The 18,304-nt window shown below is 41.1% G+C and overlaps 1 protein-coding gene across 3 annotated transcripts in view; it reads left to right on the top strand.

Annotated features, from left to right (window-relative positions):
* The first annotated feature begins 33 nt into the window (after positions 1-33).
* LHFPL2 (LHFPL tetraspan subfamily member 2) overlaps positions 34-18,304 on the top strand; it is a 125,706-nt gene continuing 107,435 nt past the window's right edge. For 2 of the 3 annotated variants that reach the window (XM_075021785.1, XM_075021791.1), the window contains exon 1: positions 34-204. The gene's annotated coding sequence lies outside the window, so the exon portion shown is untranslated. Of the gene's footprint in view, positions 205-7,936; positions 8,014-18,304 lie in introns of all 3 variants that reach the window. The other variant, XM_075021786.1, reaches the window with a different exon arrangement.

Here is an 18,304-nt window from a genome sequence, read left to right on the forward strand (position 1 = left end):
TCCCTCCCCGCCCCTCGCCGCGGTTCCCTCCCTCTGGCTGGGGGCGGCCGGGTCGGCGCTCGCCGGGATCCAATTCCTCCTCCCTCGGTGCATGGTCGAGGCGGGAGCGGGGGGAGGGCGAGCCCGGCGGGGCGCGGGCCGGAGGCGGCGGGAGCGGGAGCCCCAGCGCGGAGGAGCCGCCGCTGCTGCTGCTGCCCGGCGGAGGTGAGGCGGGGCCGCCGCTGAATTTGTGAGGGGGAGAGGGGGGACGGGGACCGCTGGACGCGTTTCCATTCATTGCTCTTGCGGCGGCCGGGCTGCAGCTCCCCTCGGACCGGGGCTGTAGCCTCAGGACTTCAGGACGGGCCGGGAAACCGCCGCGGCGGGGACGGGGCACGGCGCCGAGGTAACGGCGGGGACGGGGCTGTGGCGCCGGCGAGAGCCGCCCGGCGTCCGCGGGGGAAGCGGCGGGGCGGGAGGGCACCCGCTCGCCCCTTCCCCGCGGGGCGGCGAGGCGCCCGGAGCCGCCGGGCTGCCTTCCTCCCTCCTGCCCTCCCTCCGGCGCGGAGGTGCCGCCGAGCAGCCAGCCCCGGCAGGACGCGGCTCCCGCCGCCGGGCAGCGGGCAGCGGGCGGCGGCGGCGGCGGCGGGACGGGGTGCCCCGTGCACACGTACGCAGCACCGAGCGGTCGCGGTTGCTGTCGGGGTGTCGGTCGCCGCCGGGAGGGCGGCGGGGGCTGTCGCCCTCCCTCCTGTTCCGTTTCTGCGGGAAGCGCCGCAAGGAGCGGGGCGGGGACGGGGGCACCCGAGGCGGGCGGAACGGCGGGGGTGCCGCCCGCCGGGGGGAGTCCCTCGGCGGCTTCCTGCAGGAGCGGGAGCCGGGCTGCCCCCAGCCAGGCCTGCACCCACCGGCTGCGGCACCTGCGGCCTCTTCTGTGGGGGGACGGGCGGGGGCCGCTCGTCTGCTCGGCGAGCTGCCTGGGGGAGCGAGGGTTCAGAGCTCACCTTGGCGTCTGCCAGCCTCCGCCGTGTTCTTCCTTCTCCTCGCCTTTCGGGGCTCGGGTCTTGGGGGTGTGGGGACTGAGGGTATTTTGTTTCTTAGGGCCCTTCGGGAAAGGGCAAGAAGTAGATGGCACCAGTTACTAGTGAAGTTTTGTTGGTAGTTTAGGCGTCGCTCCAAAGGAACTTGGTAACACACCGCTGAGATTGGATCCCGTAATTCAGAAGTTGCGGGTGCGTTGGAGCAACGTCAAGTAAAACAACACGGGCTGGCAGTGCTGTGTCCGTGCGAGTGCGCGCACTGCCAGTACCTGGTGGCAGAGCCGGCTGGGTTGCTCCATCGCAGTAAGTTTACAGCAAGCCAGAAGTAAGCAGACGAGACGCTGCGAGTGTGTGCATCCTGATGAGAGGTGTGTTACTAGGATTAACTGAAAACAATTTAAAAGCTCTAGCTGACCTCATCTAGAAGAAAATATTATATATGTCAATGAAAAGGTTTGGCTTTCTCGGGGAAACATCCCTAGGCACCATTATAGATACCTTAATGAAAATGTCTGCTCGGTCCCAGTCCTGCAGTGGGAGGGTTCTGGCTGCGGAACCTCACACGTGCAAGGAGCCCCGTTGTTTTTTGGGGGGCTTGCTTTGGTCACAGAAACCTTATAGAGCTGTAAGTCATCGAGGCCTAAATATATGCTGTGCACAAAGAGTGGCTTATTAGAAAGTGTCAATGACATTAAAATCAATGTTCAAGTTTATTTTTCTGAATAAAACATGCTACAAAAATAGAATCCAGATTAATCTCTGGTACTTTCTTGAGTATTTTCTCCATGTCCACCCATTGTTAGATTCAGGATATAGACAGACCATCAGCCTGCTCTGTTAGGGCAGTTGTTAAATGAGAGGGTTTTATCTGAGACACAGTTTCATGGGACCATTCCTCAATTTTCATTGCAAATGCTAGTTACAGCCACTCCAGGCTTAATCACATTACTGCTTTCTTCACAAATTTCCTCTGTCTGGATCATGAAGTAGGTTTAATCAGTATGTAGGAAATTGCCCACTTTATCTTTTTTTTTTTAGTTAATCATCTGTTTTTATTAAGCATTCTGGGAAATGCTTGTGTGATGATGTACCCGCATGTCAGGCAAGTAGCACTAGTGTGTCTTTTGCTTTTAAGAGTATAAATCGCTGGGACTGGACACAGCATTTCTGTATAAGAATGTTATAGTCCTTTTGTTTACCTATTTAATCAAAGCATATTCCTCCACATCTTCTAAGTCACTCATGATTGTGCTGGGCTGGTAAGTTTGGATCAGGAATACTGCCGGCAAAGACTGAAAGGAAGCCAGTAATTGCTCTGATCCTTTTTCATGTTCTAGCCTGTAGCTGTGAAAATCGCTTGTGATGTTCTGTAATACAGTAGGACAATGACATATTAAGTGCTATATGCTATTGTGTCAGCAGAACCTGGCTGGGCTGCAGGTGACCATATAGCTGGCACCAGGCAAGAAATCCAATGTTTTGTTTTGCATACAGTGTAGACATTACTGTTAAAATAATAATTACATGAGAAGCAGGATTCATTATTTTTCTGAGTGATGTGAAAACCACAATTATTATTCATCAAAATTTGTATTTCCAGAAGCTTCTCCTTTGTTAGACATTCAGTACAAGTTGGATGGCTTCCTGGTAGAAGAGAAACGGTGGTTGTGACGAGGGCATGTGTCGAACACAGGATGGCAGCTCCTAGCTGATGTAAGATTCCTGGTTATCCACTGTAGGCAACAACCAGTTTCTAGGAATTTCACCCTCAGCATCTTAAAGCCAATTCGTTAGAAGAGAAAAAGAAAAGAGTTTCTTCACATAGGAATAGTCCGTACCGAAGCAGCTGGGCTTGCCCCTCACCAGGCAACAGTCCCAGAGCTGTTTGGTGATGCTCGGAGGGGGGGTGAGGATGGCTGCTCTGCTGTCCCTAACTGTCCTCACTTCCTATGCACACGTGTGCATTTGTGCACAGGCACAAGCTTACACAGCTCCTCTTCTTGGCTGACCCTCCACACCATCCAGCCTGCAGGGAGGAGAGGAAAGATCAACTTCTGAACTGCTGGTGGCTTTTGGCAATGACAGAAGCCGTTTTGTATCCCCATTCCTTCCTTCCCCATGAACAGTGGCTTTCTGTGTCTTCCCATTTGCTGCTTTCCTCTCTGTTTTTGGTGCCTCCCCTCCCCCACAACAGTTCCCATTTCTCTGCTTTCTGCCTAGGGGATAAATCATTTGGGGTGTCAACATTTTGAACTCACGTGGGAACAAGGGCAAAGGTGGTCAGCGGCTGGAAGGTGTTGCTGGCTCTCAGAGCCCTTTCTTTGATGCAGAGACAATTGCTGATGTGATTATAGCTGACAAGTCTGTTAAAATGATGCCAGAGACTTTTGCTTAGATTATTGCTCCCTTCTGGTTTTCCTGCTTTCACAAAAATTGACAGGATTCTCCTGGGTCATGGTGCCTAAAATCTGCCCTGGAAATGTGGAACTAAAAGGCTGTGTTCTTCCACATTCATCATCCTACATACAAATTAATTGGAATTAAGCTGAATGGAGGGCCTTGTAAAGCCCAGATAAAAAACTAGTGTTATTATCACTTGTCTTTTAAAATTGCTGGGGAGGTATGGTCAGATATTCTGAAAGCTGTGTAAACAACAGTTCTATTATTTTATTTTTAAACAATCTTCTAAGTAAAGGAAGTTTCAGTCATTTTCATGTTATATTATTGAAACTAGTTAATGCATTTTGGAAATTTTTTTACTGCTGATCTGAGGTCTTAAATTTTTTTAATTACCTTTGTTTCTCCCTATGTTTAGACTTTAAGAGGTCAAACATAAACCATGGATAAGCATTTCAACCCCAGTTAATTAGAGAATAATCAATCTTCCTAGAAGTATTTTCCTAGAAGATAATTTTGTGGAAGGTAATTCCAAAGAAAACAAAATCCACAATGAAAAAAAATTAAATTATGAATTTACTGCAAAAGCAAGCAAATGACTGCAAATGTGCCCGATCTATGTGAGTGGATCAGGAATATATCTGAAATTCTGAACTCAGGGAATACATTTAGCAATTGGGCACTTACCTTTTCCATGACTGAGCACAAATAAATCACAGCAGAAGACTTTTAGAGACTGTTGTGCTGGTCACACAATCAATAGGATCCAATTTCTGATTCAGTATATGTAATTAAAAAGAAAAAAACCAAAAAAATCACAGTCTGTTGCTAAAGATTAATTTCTCCAGTTTCCCTTGTCTTCTGGCCCTTATAATCATACTATCTTTTTCAGCTTGGAGCTGTATAGTAAAGTTAGATATGAGCTCTTCAAAGGAGAATGCAGAATTTTTTAGCTGTAGGTGCATGAACAGAGTGCTACAGTGATATTTGTTCCTTAAAACATTTCTTATTTATATTGGTTTAAATGTTGTTGGTTGGGGTTTTCTTTGAGGGTTTCTTTGAGGCCCATGGTGAAAGCATGGAAACTAAATGATAAACCATGAAAATGAAATACTATAGAAAGAGGGAAAAAATGTCTTGGAGATGGTGTCATATTGTGTTGCAGCCAGTGAGAGAACTATAATACATGAACCCAGACACACAAGGAAGCCTTACTTTAAGCTGATTTTCAGATCTTTTCATTTTTACATTTATACGGCTTCTAGTGCTTAGAAAGGATTAAAGAAGCAATATTGCTGAGGCAGCTGTACAGCCTCCTTTGTCATTGGTGTCAATGCTCCATTTCAAATTACTTTGTCTTAATACCTGTCTTATTAACTTAAAGACTGTGGAGTTGTTGTTAGATTCATGTTTTATACATAGTATCTAACATCTTACTGGTGAAAATATCTTGGGTTTGAATTAGCTTTAGAGTTCACTAATTGACCTTCATATTTGCTAACACCTGACATTGCATACGTTGTATGTATTCTCATGCATCGTTTATGATAATTCACCAATAACAGTATTAATGCTGTCACTCTGTTCCAGATGAGTAAGTTCTGTAGATAAAATTATATAATAGGCTTTAATAGTACAATTTATTTTGAAGTTTGACTGTAGGTTGTTGGCCTTTTCATCTTGCAAGATTCTTTTTAATCCCAAGTAGATTCTTCTGTTACAGTGCTCTAGGAAAAAATCTTGTAATTTTACTGCTAATAGAAATGGTCAACATGATAATTGTAGCAATTATAACCTGGGCCTGGTTTGAACTGAATGCTGCATTGGTTTAAGAGCCGTACAGTTTTTAAACCAGCGTTGTTCAAGCAGTGCCGCTTCTTGGGTTGGCTGAAACTTTGGGTAGTTGTGACAGAACTTTCTTGGTTCAGCTTCTGGGCACAATCCCTTAAACTTGTTTGGGAAGGATCACCTGTGATGTGGGAGGATAAATTCAGCCTCTGTGTTTGATCTTCTGTTGAGATTGCAGACAGGTTGCCAGTTGGTGCCATCTGTGTTTATAGATTTTGCAATAGTATTCACTAGGAGATTATCTGAAAGCCAAATCAGTTTACATAGGTCAGTGAATTGCAGCTTGCAAGGCTTATGTCTGGGATCACTGTAAACAGGTTTTTCAGAGTTTTCATTGAACTTTCATTTGTCAAAACCTGACCTCATCACTAAAGCATGTGATGGTGCTAATGCACCAGTTTTAATACGCTGGCAAATGCATTTGAGAGAAACTTTATTTTAATGGTTATGTACTCTTGTTTTGTCTCTTAGCATGTGTGTGTATTGCTTTGATATGTTCTGTGCAAACAGTAATTTTGTGTAGGGAAAGCTGTAACAAAAAAATATTTTCATATATGGGGTGGTGTTTTTTTTTCCCTTAAATAAGTGATATATATACAGTGCAATAAATATAGTCACTGTTCCTGCAGCAAAGTACCTGTAAAAGAGAAGGTGCTGCAGATAAGAGTAGTTTGTCAGATGTCTGGAGTTTATTAAAGCAAGATTTGTACAGAATTTCTGAAGTGACTTCTTTGTTTGCGAAGAATGGCAGCATCTTTCTGCACACCTATGTAGTACTGATGAATAGTACGTATTGAGTTGTGCTTGTAATACAAATGGTGGAGGGTATCTCACGCAAATACTATAGCTCTCTTAGCCTTCTATGGAACTCACTTATTTCACAAAATAAGGCAGTAAGTATACGTGGTCATCGTGACAATTTTAGCAATTGTAACTCTGTTTTAGAACAGACACCTGATAAAACCTGAGCATCATTCTGCACAGGCAAGTCTGAATATTTTAAAGTTTACAAGAAAATTTCAAGTATGAGTTCTAGTCTAAATATGGTAATGTATTCTTTTATAGCTTTCACATGTTGAGATTATTTGCACATATGTTAATATTAAATTAAGTCATATTTGTTGATTTGTTTTGTTACCAAAAAAGCTGGTCAAGGAAACTCTCTTAAGACTTGATTTTGGAGTTTTAGAAAGAAGGCATTCTTTATTGCAGTGCTGGGTGTATGGGGGATCGCTCCACCTATTGTGCACACCGTTACCTACAACAAGCAGAAATTTATGTTATGCCAGTCATACATATTCATATTATCATTTACATAGTGTCCACCCTTTCGTCACGCACAGTGCGGGTCATCTCTTTCTCCTACTTAACTGGCCTTGGCAATTTTTAATTACAAAAACTCAGCAGAACTCAAAGCTTATCATCAAGGCCCAAGGCTTCTTGTCTGTTGATGCACATCATGCCTGAGGTCTCCTGTCTTTGGTGCCTCCAACACATACCAATGACAAAGCTCAAAGTTTTTATTATCTAATTAGTACATACCAAAATTTTGAAGTTTTCAGGCAAGTAAAAGTTTGTTAGTACAGCGATACAGTAAAATTTTTATTCTCCTGCCTTTGTTCAAGGCATCAGTTTCTGTGCTTTTAGAAGATTGTTTAACTTAGGAGTTCAACATTAAGTGGTGGGCCAAGTTTGGCAGGATAATGGAATTATAGTTTTATGCTCAATAGAAAGTTTCACGCAATGTTGTGTCTCTCTCTGCATCGATTTTTCTCAGTTGCTCTGGTATGGTTTACCTTTCAAGAGTTAACAAAGATCCCATTTTTGTCTCTGTTTTAGGTTTTCTTTAAGCTACTAATAGACATAGTACATGACAGCTGGCGTGCAAGATTTTCCACAGACTGCCCAGCTGATAGCTCTGCTGAGATGCTAGATAATTTAGCCGAGGTATCCAGTTTGCAGAAATGTGCATGAGGTTTGTGTTGCGCATACATGTTTACTCAGTCATTAGTCATGATCATGACTGCATAAAATCAGTGTAATTACCTTCAACCAATCTTTATATCTAAGTGACCCAGACCACATTCCATGACAGCCCTGACAGCTTGAATTAGAGCTTGCCTTTCATCGCAGCCAAATTTGGAGTACAGAAATAGCCAGCCTTTCCTGAGCTTGCTCAGTGCAAGAATGGGATGTATTAACATGAAAGAGTGAGAGTTCAGTCTAAAACAGAGCCTTAGGAATGTTCTAATTCACTGGTGCTTGACCAGCCCATATCAGCAGAGTTTACCTAGGTTTTCAGTTGCACATTGCATGCTTTGCACAGTAGATGTGCAATCTGTTGCTTTCAGCGTGCATCAGGAGTGTCGCGCATGCATCTATGCACTGTACTCTGCATATTACGCATCTGCTTCCAAGCCACATTTAAAGAATGTCTGGGGAAGGTCAGAGAAGTCCACGCTTTCAGCACAATTTCTCCAGCTCTTGGCTGCTAGTCTTCCTTTCTTTCTACAGGCTTCTTGTAGTTGGGCAGGGAAAGGGTCTGAATGAATAGTTGATGCGTGAGCAGGTTGTTTGTAACCTCATTTTTTCCAAGGCAGCCCTGTATACACCCCCCCCCCCTTTTTTTTTTTCTTTCTGTTAAATCGCTGAAAAGAATATGTTTGCCTCAGGTCCCAAGGAAAAGATCATAAAAAGACAAGACTGGAAGAGGCCTTATGAAGTCATCTAGTCCATTCATCTGCCTCAGGTTAGGATGATCTGTGTCTGTCATCAGTGCCTTGTTCTAAGGAACATAACAGTCTCCCTTACATCATCATGCTATGAGAAAATTTTCTTTTCATGTTATCCAATTCACACCTTTCTTGTTGCAGTTTAACACCATAACTGTTCATCCTGCATCTGTCTTGGACAAAGCAAATAATTGCTTTTCTGCTTACAAAGACTTTTATTATGTTTCTTCTTAACTGTCATAGCCTGCTATTTCTTTAAGCTCAATTCCTTGACTTCACAGGTGCTCTTTTCTGTACATCAGTTATTTCAGTTGCTTTTCTTTGGGTTATTGTCCATTATTTCACATCTATTTTGTTCTGTCCAAGACTGTATTCCACTTGACGTTTTAATGATTTTGAATAAAATGGAATGGGATCCTCTTTATACTTACTGTCACGATGTGTGTCTCTTTTGCAGCACTGTGACTCTTTTTCATGGTCAGGCAGTGATCCACCAGATCCTTATCCAAGGACACATGTTCTAAGACATTGTTTTTAATGGTTGTTTTATAGCTGGTTATTTTGCCTAACTGTAGCATCTTGCACATGTTCTTGCTGAAGATGACATTGTTTTTTCAGGTCATTCCTCTGGTTCGTCATTTTGAATTCTCATCTTTTCCTCCAATAATCATGCTACTTTTTCTAGATGAACATGGTCTGGTAATAGAATAGCTTACTTTATCACATCATACAGATCCTGAAAATACTGAAACAAATATTCTTTGGGAATCTTACCTAAAAAAAGGGAAGAAATTTTTAACTAAGTCTCCTTTTTCTGCTTGTAATGATTATTTTCAGGGAAGGAAATGTAGAGTAGAGAAATATTAAGACAAAGTATTTTCCTTGTAGTGCAGGTGATTTAAATTAGCCACGTATATTGAAGGATCTGTGGAAAGAAAAATTCACCAGACTCCTGGTAGTCCTGTGGACTGGGGAAAGCAATTCATGGTGATTGTAATGCTCAGAGGGAAACCTCCTTTCTACTCAAGTCTTTCCGTTAATTTACAGATGATGGAGGTAAATATTTCCACAAGAAACTGTTGGCCTCCATCCTTGTCTATTTATGTAATATTGATGCTAGTTCATTGTATAATCAAAGCCTGTTGAAAAATGCGCTTTCAGGGGTAGTAGCCGTAGTCAAAAAAGTACAAGTTGTGTGTGAAAGAGGAAAACAGAAGGATCAAACTTTGGCAGAATTACATGTCCATAAGAAGGCAAGTTAGAAAAGTATTTGAGAAATAAGACGAGGAGCAGGAAGTCTGCTACAGAGAGTCTGTAAGGCCAACAGATTATTGGGGAATAAAAAGAACATTGAGGGAAGATAAAACCATAGTAGAAAGACTAAGTGCATATTTTGCTTTTTCTGTTCACTGCAAGGACAATCAGAGATGCATAACACCTTCCATACAAAGAACAGTTCAGCTGGCGAGGAAAAGAGACAACTGAGGATGCGGTGATAGTTTTATGAAAACATGAACAGCATGGCAAGGGTGATAAGGATCAATTGTTTGTTGTCTCTCCAAGTACAAGAACTAAAGAGCATGGAAATGAAACTAGCAGGTGTTGGGTTCAAAAAAGCAAAAAGAGTGCTTTTGTTTCATGCACATATCATTAAGTTGTGTAACTCCACAGGATGTGGTGGATACTGAAAACTTGTACTGATTCAAAGGGAGACTGGTCGAAATGAATGGAAGAAAAAGTCTGTAGGGGATTATTAAATACATAAGCATGACCTCTGGCTTTGAAAGTCCCTGAGCTGCAAATTATTGGAGGCTGGAGAGTATTTGGGGAAAGTATGACTAAACGTTTACACTATTCTTATCCTCTTCCCCAGACATCTGCTTTTGGCTGCTTTTGAAGACGGGGGTACTGGGTAGAAGACTTGAACTGGCATAATTTTAGATTTGTCTTCTTAAATTGTAAAAACTCAAGACACGTTTTTCTGTGAGTTAGAAGCTCAGGGTAGCATCTGCAAATCTTGTACTTTGCAGAATGAAAGCCTACTATTCATTTTCCTTATAATTTAAGACAGAAGTATATTTTTAACAAAACACAAAAATTAACCATGAACATTTGTCTGTCTCCTGCCAGTTGGCGTCAACTACAAATTATGTTTCATTTCAGTCATGCTAAACTGCCAGATGAGATAATACATATTGTCTCATTTAGGCAATCTAAGCAGCTATGTCTGTAATCCTAACTTGTTTTTTCTCATTTATTTTCTCCTATGCATGTGTGAAATTGTATTTAATGTGGAAGTTTTTAGTTTCTCTACCCTTCTCTCTTCTACTGTAGATATGTTTTAACTGCTGACATGAACACAAAGTATGTGAGATTCCCTGCAGAGTTAGAGAAAAGACTGAAAGCTCTTAGATCTCGGATGGGGATAGAGCAGTATAGAAGGAGGAGGATGCTGTGTTACTATTCTACAGACACTGATTTACTGGATTGATTTAGAGTGTTGATTCAATGGTACGTCTTTAGGGCACTTGCCAGCAGATCAAAAACCCATAACCACACTATGCAAACATCTCATGTAAACATACCTTGTCAGCCCCAATTGTAATGTTAACCTTGTACTAGTAGGTTTTCTGCTCTATCAAATATTGTTTATCTCTCTATGACTCTGACAATGCCAGACCAGGTATTGTTCATCCTCCATCAGCTGACTTGAAGTCAGTATGAATGCAGCATCCTGTGCTCTGGCAAACTCGACAGAAATGTGATTGTGTCTGCACCTGCTCGGGGGTAAATTTGTATTGCATGGTGATCATACCAGATGGTAGTGTACCAGATGGTAATCTGGCATTAATGAAGACACAGCCATGTGTTGCACATGCATTCTTTACTTTTCTGTCATGTATTAATATATTTAACACAATTTCGCTGAGTTTTCCGAAGTGGCTGTGGGGGTTAAATTAACAATGCCTTTCACTCTAGACTGTATCTGCAGGCATCTTCATGTCTTGCCACCTAAATGTTTCCTCTATTCTTGTAACACCAAGTGAACAATTTTATCCTCCTTTTCTCTGTGGTCTGAGGCATGAGGGAAAGTAAATTTGCCTGGAGGTGGAAAGCCTGTGCAGTGATTTTACTGCCATGGAGGATTTTTTTGTACCAGGTATTAGAGCGTTCTGTGTTACTGGTGGTTGAGTTCCCAGGTTACCTGGTGCTGCTGCAGTGGAGGCTGGGTTAAAGACGCGAGGATCATGCAGGTATTGGGAAATTTGTTCCGGAGCCTTTGTAGTCTGTTCCCATGCCTGCTGCTGAAGTAGACTGATCATACAGAAACTCTGTACAGTTTACTTCATATACTGAAGTGGGCTTTACTGAAGTATGTGGGTTTGGAGATGGGGAAGGAAAGGCAGCATTTTGGTTTGTGTAGGTGAGACTATTGAAGTTTGTTGTAAATAACTGTGAGTGCTGTTTTGTTATTGTTGGGATGTTTGTATATAGTAGCTACTTTGATCTCTGCACACTGAATGAATGTTAATTAATGTTACTATGGCAAAGTTGTTTTGTGACTACCTTAAGAATAAACTGTAGGGAAACACAGAAGTATTCTCATGTTCAAATATCATCATCTGATACCTGCAACTATTTGAACTGATGATGTATTTGCATATAGCAAATACAATTCTCTTCTCTGAAGGTTTGTTAAAGCTGTGCCAAATGCAATTAATCATAGTCAAGAGCATCACAGCTGGGTATTTTGGAATTGATAAAGGAAGATAATTTTTCTGTTTAGACAGGAAAGTTGTGCAGCTCTTCTGTTGGACTAAAGCACCTCTCCAGTATGGACAGGGGAAGGTTCAGCTATGTCATTAACTGATTATACTGAGAAGTATGTCAGGTAACATGAAGCTACTGTTTAGATGTCTAACAGTCTGCCTTTTAGCTGAGGAATAGTGCAAGGTTCTTTGCCAGAGGATCAGGGAATACATCCAAGGTGCTCATAGTTTAGATACAATCTGTGAAAACAATCCAAAGAAAATCTTTTTAATGATTTTTCTCCATTTCGCCTTTTGCTATTGAGTTAGACTGCAAAAGAAAGAAAATAAAAATGGCCTTGTAGCTAGTTATCAATCAATCAATTGATTGATCATTGACCTCAGATGTAGTACCTATGATAGTGATTCTTCTTCTAAGTTTTTATGTAACCAGATGTTGTGGTTTAACCCCACTGGCCACTAAGCACCACGCAGCTGCTCAGTCACTCCAAGAGAATTGAAAAAAAGTAAAACTCACGGGTTGAGATAAAGACAGTTGAATAGGACAGAAAGGAGGAAAATGATGATGATAATAATAGAATTAGAATATACAAAACAAGTGATGCTCAATGCAGTTACTCACCACTCAGCGACTGATGCCCAGTTAGTTCCCAAGCAGTGATCCACCTCCCTTGGCCATCTGCCCCCAGTTTATGTACTAGACATGACGTCCCATGGTATGGAATACCCCTTTGGGCAGTTTGGGTCAGGTGCCCTGGCTGTGTCCCCTCCCAACTTCTTGTGCCCCTCCAGCCTTGTTGCTGGCTGGGCATGAGAAACCGAAAACACTACTTAGCAACAACTAAAAACATCAGTGTGTTATCAACATTATGCTCATATGAAATCCAAAACATAACACTATACCAGCTAGTAGAAAGAAAATTAATCTACTCCAGCCAAAACCAGGACACCAGACCATACTTTTTAGGAGAAAACTGTTAAACACTCTTTTGGACATTAGATTATGGATGGGAGATCATTAATTAAATGGTAATCCAAAGAAGCCTTTACTACCATCCTTTCCTCCTGCAAAAATCATGGTTAAAATTTTGAGTGTGGCAATAATAATAATTAATTAATTTGATAATAATAAATCATCTGTCAAACTTGTCAGACACTATTTTATTCTTCATTCTGTATTATGATTCCTAAAGATGTCAGAAATTCTCAAATGCACAAGAAGTTCTAATACTGTTATAAAAAAGAATTTAATAACCAATTAAAAATCTTACATTTGAAATTTTTCATTCTGAATCCTTGTCTATGGCCATAGAGTTCTCTGTCAAGGGACGGTCTACTTTTGCAGGCATTGATGTTTATTGCTTCACTTTCCATTCATGTTTGCTCTTGTGACTGAGTAGAATATATTATTCTATTGAGTACTATTTTTTTTTTTTGGTGAGGATGAAGAGTTCAGATTTGGATCAAACAAGGCAGATAATTTGGAAAACAAATATGTCTCTTTCCAATGTACTTTCTTCTACTGGAAAGACTGAACAAAGACAAAGACTGATCAAAATCAATGTTGTCATTACTCGCTTGTGTTTTTCTGTATCTGATAATGTGAAAGGTTATTTATAAGCACTGGTTAATTAAAATCCAGTGCATCAGACCTGTGTCTGTCCATCTGGGCTGAGACAGCATTCATCAGCTGAATGTGATATGTGTAGCCATCTTTGCAACCACACGTAATATACTCCATATTATCTTGTAAAATACTAGACATTATGGCCCATTTCAGGAAGATGTTGGTCTGATAAATGAAGAACGGGCAATTACAGTCCCACTGAGTAGCATGGTGAAGCAGTTTGCAATCCAGGGGGAAACAAAATTATCCAATACTCATTTTTTGTGGACCGACTTAGACCGTATGTGCCCCTCCTCAGTCAAATTCTCAGAAACATAAAGCTTATTTCCCATTTCTTTTTCAGAAAGCAGTGTTTTCTTTTAATGTTAGTTTCCTGTGATTTCCTGCAAAGCCTCAGAAGCTCAAAACATCATTATGTATCTCCTTATTCAGAGAGGAAGCAGGTACAGTCAAGCATGTTTTTTCTAAAGGAACTGTAGTGGATAAGAACAGCTAAAAACATTATGTGAAATACTTACAAATAAGCACTGGCTTCATATTCACAGACTTCTAGAAGATCCCTGCATTCTAGAAGGGCAGTGTGCGCAGGGCATTGTCCTTGTGAAGAGAGGAGCAGGCAGAAGGTCTAAGTGACGGTGCAAGGGTGGATGCAAGGGCTCAACAGATGGACTCTGAAATCTGGGCGCCTCCTGGCAAAGCCTGCAGAGCTCTCCTGTCTTCCCAACAGCTTTCTGTGAGCTTCCTTGCTCGGGGCAGGGAGCGCTCTGCTGTCTTTGGATCGCCATGGGCATCTTGATTTCGCTTGTGAGAAGCAAACAGCGTACCTCTTAATCTGTGTTTATCTCTTTATCATATGATAGAAATAGTCTGTCTGCTGGTGTTGCAGTGAAACTAGTGTCCTATTTAAAAAATAATAAATATGTCCACATATGGGTTCTGTCTGCTGTTTGCAACTGGCAACTTCCTAAAGTTTCTTTGCTGTACACTACCATTCTGGTTTTGCATTATAACTCTCAATTATTTGATCCTCAATTAGTTACCTGTTTTAGGAGCTCTGAATTTGAACTAGTTAAAATTAAATGTTTCTTTTTTTTCTTTAACATGTGCATGCTGTTAGTTCATTAATGGTTGAGTGATGTGGCAATAGTCTTTGTTTATGAACCAAGAGAGGAACGAGAATTGCAGCTCAGTATTGTCCTTAGTGAATAGAGGCTGATCCACATTTTAAGCTCTGAATCTTAACTTTTTCCATGCCTACTTTATTTTTTTTGTTTTGTTTTGTGTGTGTGTGTTTTTATTTGACTGAGATAAAGATTTAAAGGGGAAAATTACTATATATGGCTATAGTGAGCCTAAACCTGTCTATGCAGCAGAAGCTTAATCTTTTTTTTCTTTTTTTTTTCCTTTTTTCTATGACATTTGCATGCTCTCACAGTGGAATAAATGATTCAGTAGTTGGTCCCTCCTCCTGGATTATGGCTCTGATGAGAGCCAATTTTTTGAATGGCTCCTATTTAATCTATCTTGTTTTGAAGATAGGGTATGTTTGGTTTTTAAAAAGGGCAGACATTCTTTACCTGTCAGCCAGTTGGAGGAGAAGCAACTGTTGAATGAAAAATTTCATATTCCTTCTGTAATTTAATGTGATCATGAAGTAGTTGGTTTTTTGTTTCCTTTTGCATGGAGGTTTGGATGTTTGTAACTTGTAGGCTGGCACAAGACGATCCGTACCCACTTCTGTGGTTGCCGACTGTGGCTCAGAGAGCTCTGCAGTTCTGAAAGCTTTTGCATCTTGAAGTTTAAAAAAATAAATGAAGCGGTCAACGGAAGACTTTGTCTAAAAATGAATTTGATTCTGCTGTCATGTTGGAATTATTTGGGAGTGCAAGAGTGTGCAGAGGCCTGTAGCTATTCCTGCATCCTTAAATGCCACTGGGATAGCCGGTGTTCAGTCTGGCAACAGTAGTAGTTCTTGGGCTGCTGGTAACCATTTTGTGAATGTCTCTGTCTACTTCTCTAGCCATGTGTAAGTGATCTGAGCATTGCCCTGAGTGGGTTAGTTTCTTCATCATTACTACATGTGACTTTCTGGAGGGAGTGTGTGGTCCAAGAGACCTCACAGATTTCCTGGACGTGGCCCACACTGTAGTTGTGTCTGTTATTTATTATATCCTTTCAGAAACAGAAGATAAACTATTTTCCCTAATGATTATGGTTTTTTCATATGCTTAAATGAATTTCTGCCTTTAGAGGGAAGTTGTTGTGGCTCTCTTTCACTGATTTGTCTGTGTACTAATGTTTTTGCTCAGCTCAGCTGGAAGACTCACCACCTACACATTGGTTTGTTCCAGCACAAGGTAGATAGTTATTTAAATATGTGAACAGTTAAGTTTTTAAACACAGGCACTGTCTGGAAAATATTATAAAAGCAACTGGCTGTATGTTGCAGTTTTTATGATATTTAATGCTTATAGTAATTGTTTGTTGCATAGTTAATTTTTGAGATGTATTTTGAGTCTTACATACACATACAGTCTTAATTTTGTTTGACTGGACATGTGAAAAATATATTATTTGACCATAATTGATATGATTTCATAAATAATTTTTTAGAACTCACAGTTTGCTCTTGTGCAGAACTAATATATGATTTCTCATGACAGGAATCTATTAAGAAAATACCGGCAGAGATAGACATCATAGTATCATCCCTCATTCAGCGTCAAGCCTCCAAATTTAAATATCAGCAGAAAAAAAATGATATTGAGTTTTATCTTGAAAAATGTTATTTAATACTATGCAGCTATGCAGTTTAAACTAAAAAGCAAATGGGTCTGAGAAACCTAAAAACTGTTAATATTTAAAGAAATGGGAAAATACATAAGATCTAAGTTTGAGATAGTAATGAAAAAAGCTCAGTTTCAGTTGTGTGCAAGAATATTCTACGGACCAAGAAAGAGGGGGAAGAAAAACTGTTTCTTCCCTGTTTTATAACATGCCTCTCTGTCCTGGAGTACAGTTAAATTTATTTAAATTGGAGGCAGTTTAAGGTACCTGTTATGAAAAGATGTTGACAGAATCAAAGGAATTAAGAAGAAGGCGTCAAAAAGATCAAAGGGTTGGTGGGATGATTTATGAGGAAAGCAAAGCTACTTTTAATGGCTTTGTTAAGCAGTGGTGAAATGAGGTCAAAGAAGTAAGGTGGTAATAGGATGAAATGAAGAAAATATGGGCTGTGTGTCAGTGTTACTTTGTGTATTGAAATAATTTTCTCTGGAACTGTTTCCTGTCAAATACCAAAAATTGCATTAGTCAGATATGATAAAATTAAATAGGATGCTTTGTTCAGAAAGCAATGCTGTGAAGAGCAGTCTTGCATTGACCTAGACTGAGCAGACTGTCTGTTCCCTATCTCCAGTTTCTAAGAACAGTTTGTGGGGTTTGTTTTGTTTTGGTTTTAAATGAACTTTAGCTTCTTTAGTGCTAAAGTTCACTAGTTCTTGAACTTGTGTTAGAAGTCGTGATGGAAACATTTGTTGAATATTGACCTTAATATACAGAACCTGGAGGGTCACTGCAATACTTGGATGTGTAGGTTTGTAGTTAAGCCTTTCACTCTCCGTCTCTGGGGAACTTTTCCATTTCATGCATTTAAACTGGCATGTTATCTGTTATTTTTCCCCTTTTATGATTTTCTTTCTTGTTTTCTGTAATAATGTGGTTTTGCCTGTCATTCCCATCTCCTCTCTTTCTTGAGGCCTGTCAGCCATAAGCAGAGAGAGGGCACTGAGCTGGATGAATTGCAACCTGTCTCCCTCACTCATGAGGACTCTACGGTCCCACCAGGCAGCAGGACTGGGTACTTGTCCACTGTGGATGTGTGGCCATGTGGTCAGAGGACACCTGCCGATCATGAAGCCAGAGATCATGCACTACTTGTTACGTTAACTGGGATTTATACATTTTGATTGTATGGCACTGGTGAAGCTGCACCTTGAGTATTGTGTTCAGTTTTGGGCCCCTCACTACAGGAAAGACATGGAGGTGCTGGAGCGTGTCCAGAGAAGGGCAACCGAGTTGGTGAGGGGCCTGGAGCACAAGTTTTATGAGGAGCAGCTGAGGGAACTGGGGTTGTTTAGCCTGGAGAAGAGAAGGCTGAGGGGAGACCTTATCGCTCTGTACAACTACCTGAAAGGAGGTTGTAGTGAGGTGGGTACTGGTCTCTTCTATCAAGTAACTAGTGATAGGACAAGAGCAAATGGCCTCAAGTTGTGGCAGGGGAGGTTTAGATTGAATGTTAGAAAAAATTTCTTTACTGGAAGGTTTGTCAGGCATTGGAACAGGCTGCCCAGGGAAGTGGTGGAGTCACCATCCCTGGAGGTGTTCAAAAAACACGTAGACATGGCACCTCAGGACATGTTTTAGTGGGCATGGTGGTGTTGGGTTGATGATTGGACTTGATGATAGAGGTCTTTTCCATACTTTTTGATTTGATTTGAGTGTGTATACATATAGTTATTTATGACTGAACATGTCATATATATACATACAGTTATTTATGACTTGCTGTATGTCTTGAGGTAACCAAAAGGGTGGACACTCCGTTTCATCGAACGTCCACCAGACATAGCCATGCAATTCCTTTTTCTTAGATCAAACTCATTTGAAGTACTATTATCTTAACAGCATGGACAAATACTGGGGACTTGTATATTTTGGATAGGCATGGTACAGCTGGTAGAAAAGTCCCCAGTCTTTCGTGTGTGATGATGTGAAAAGGTGGTTCATAAAACCGTTCAGTGGAAACTTTAAATGTAACCAACAGACAAGGAACTACATCAAACAAAACAAGCAAATACGACCTCTGCTTTAAAAAATGGGGAAATGTTAATGCATATTTTTTTGAACAAG

This window comes from Buteo buteo, chromosome Z (assembly GCF_964188355.1).
Source record: "Buteo buteo chromosome Z, bButBut1.hap1.1, whole genome shotgun sequence".
NCBI lineage: Eukaryota > Metazoa > Chordata > Aves > Accipitriformes > Accipitridae > Buteo > Buteo buteo.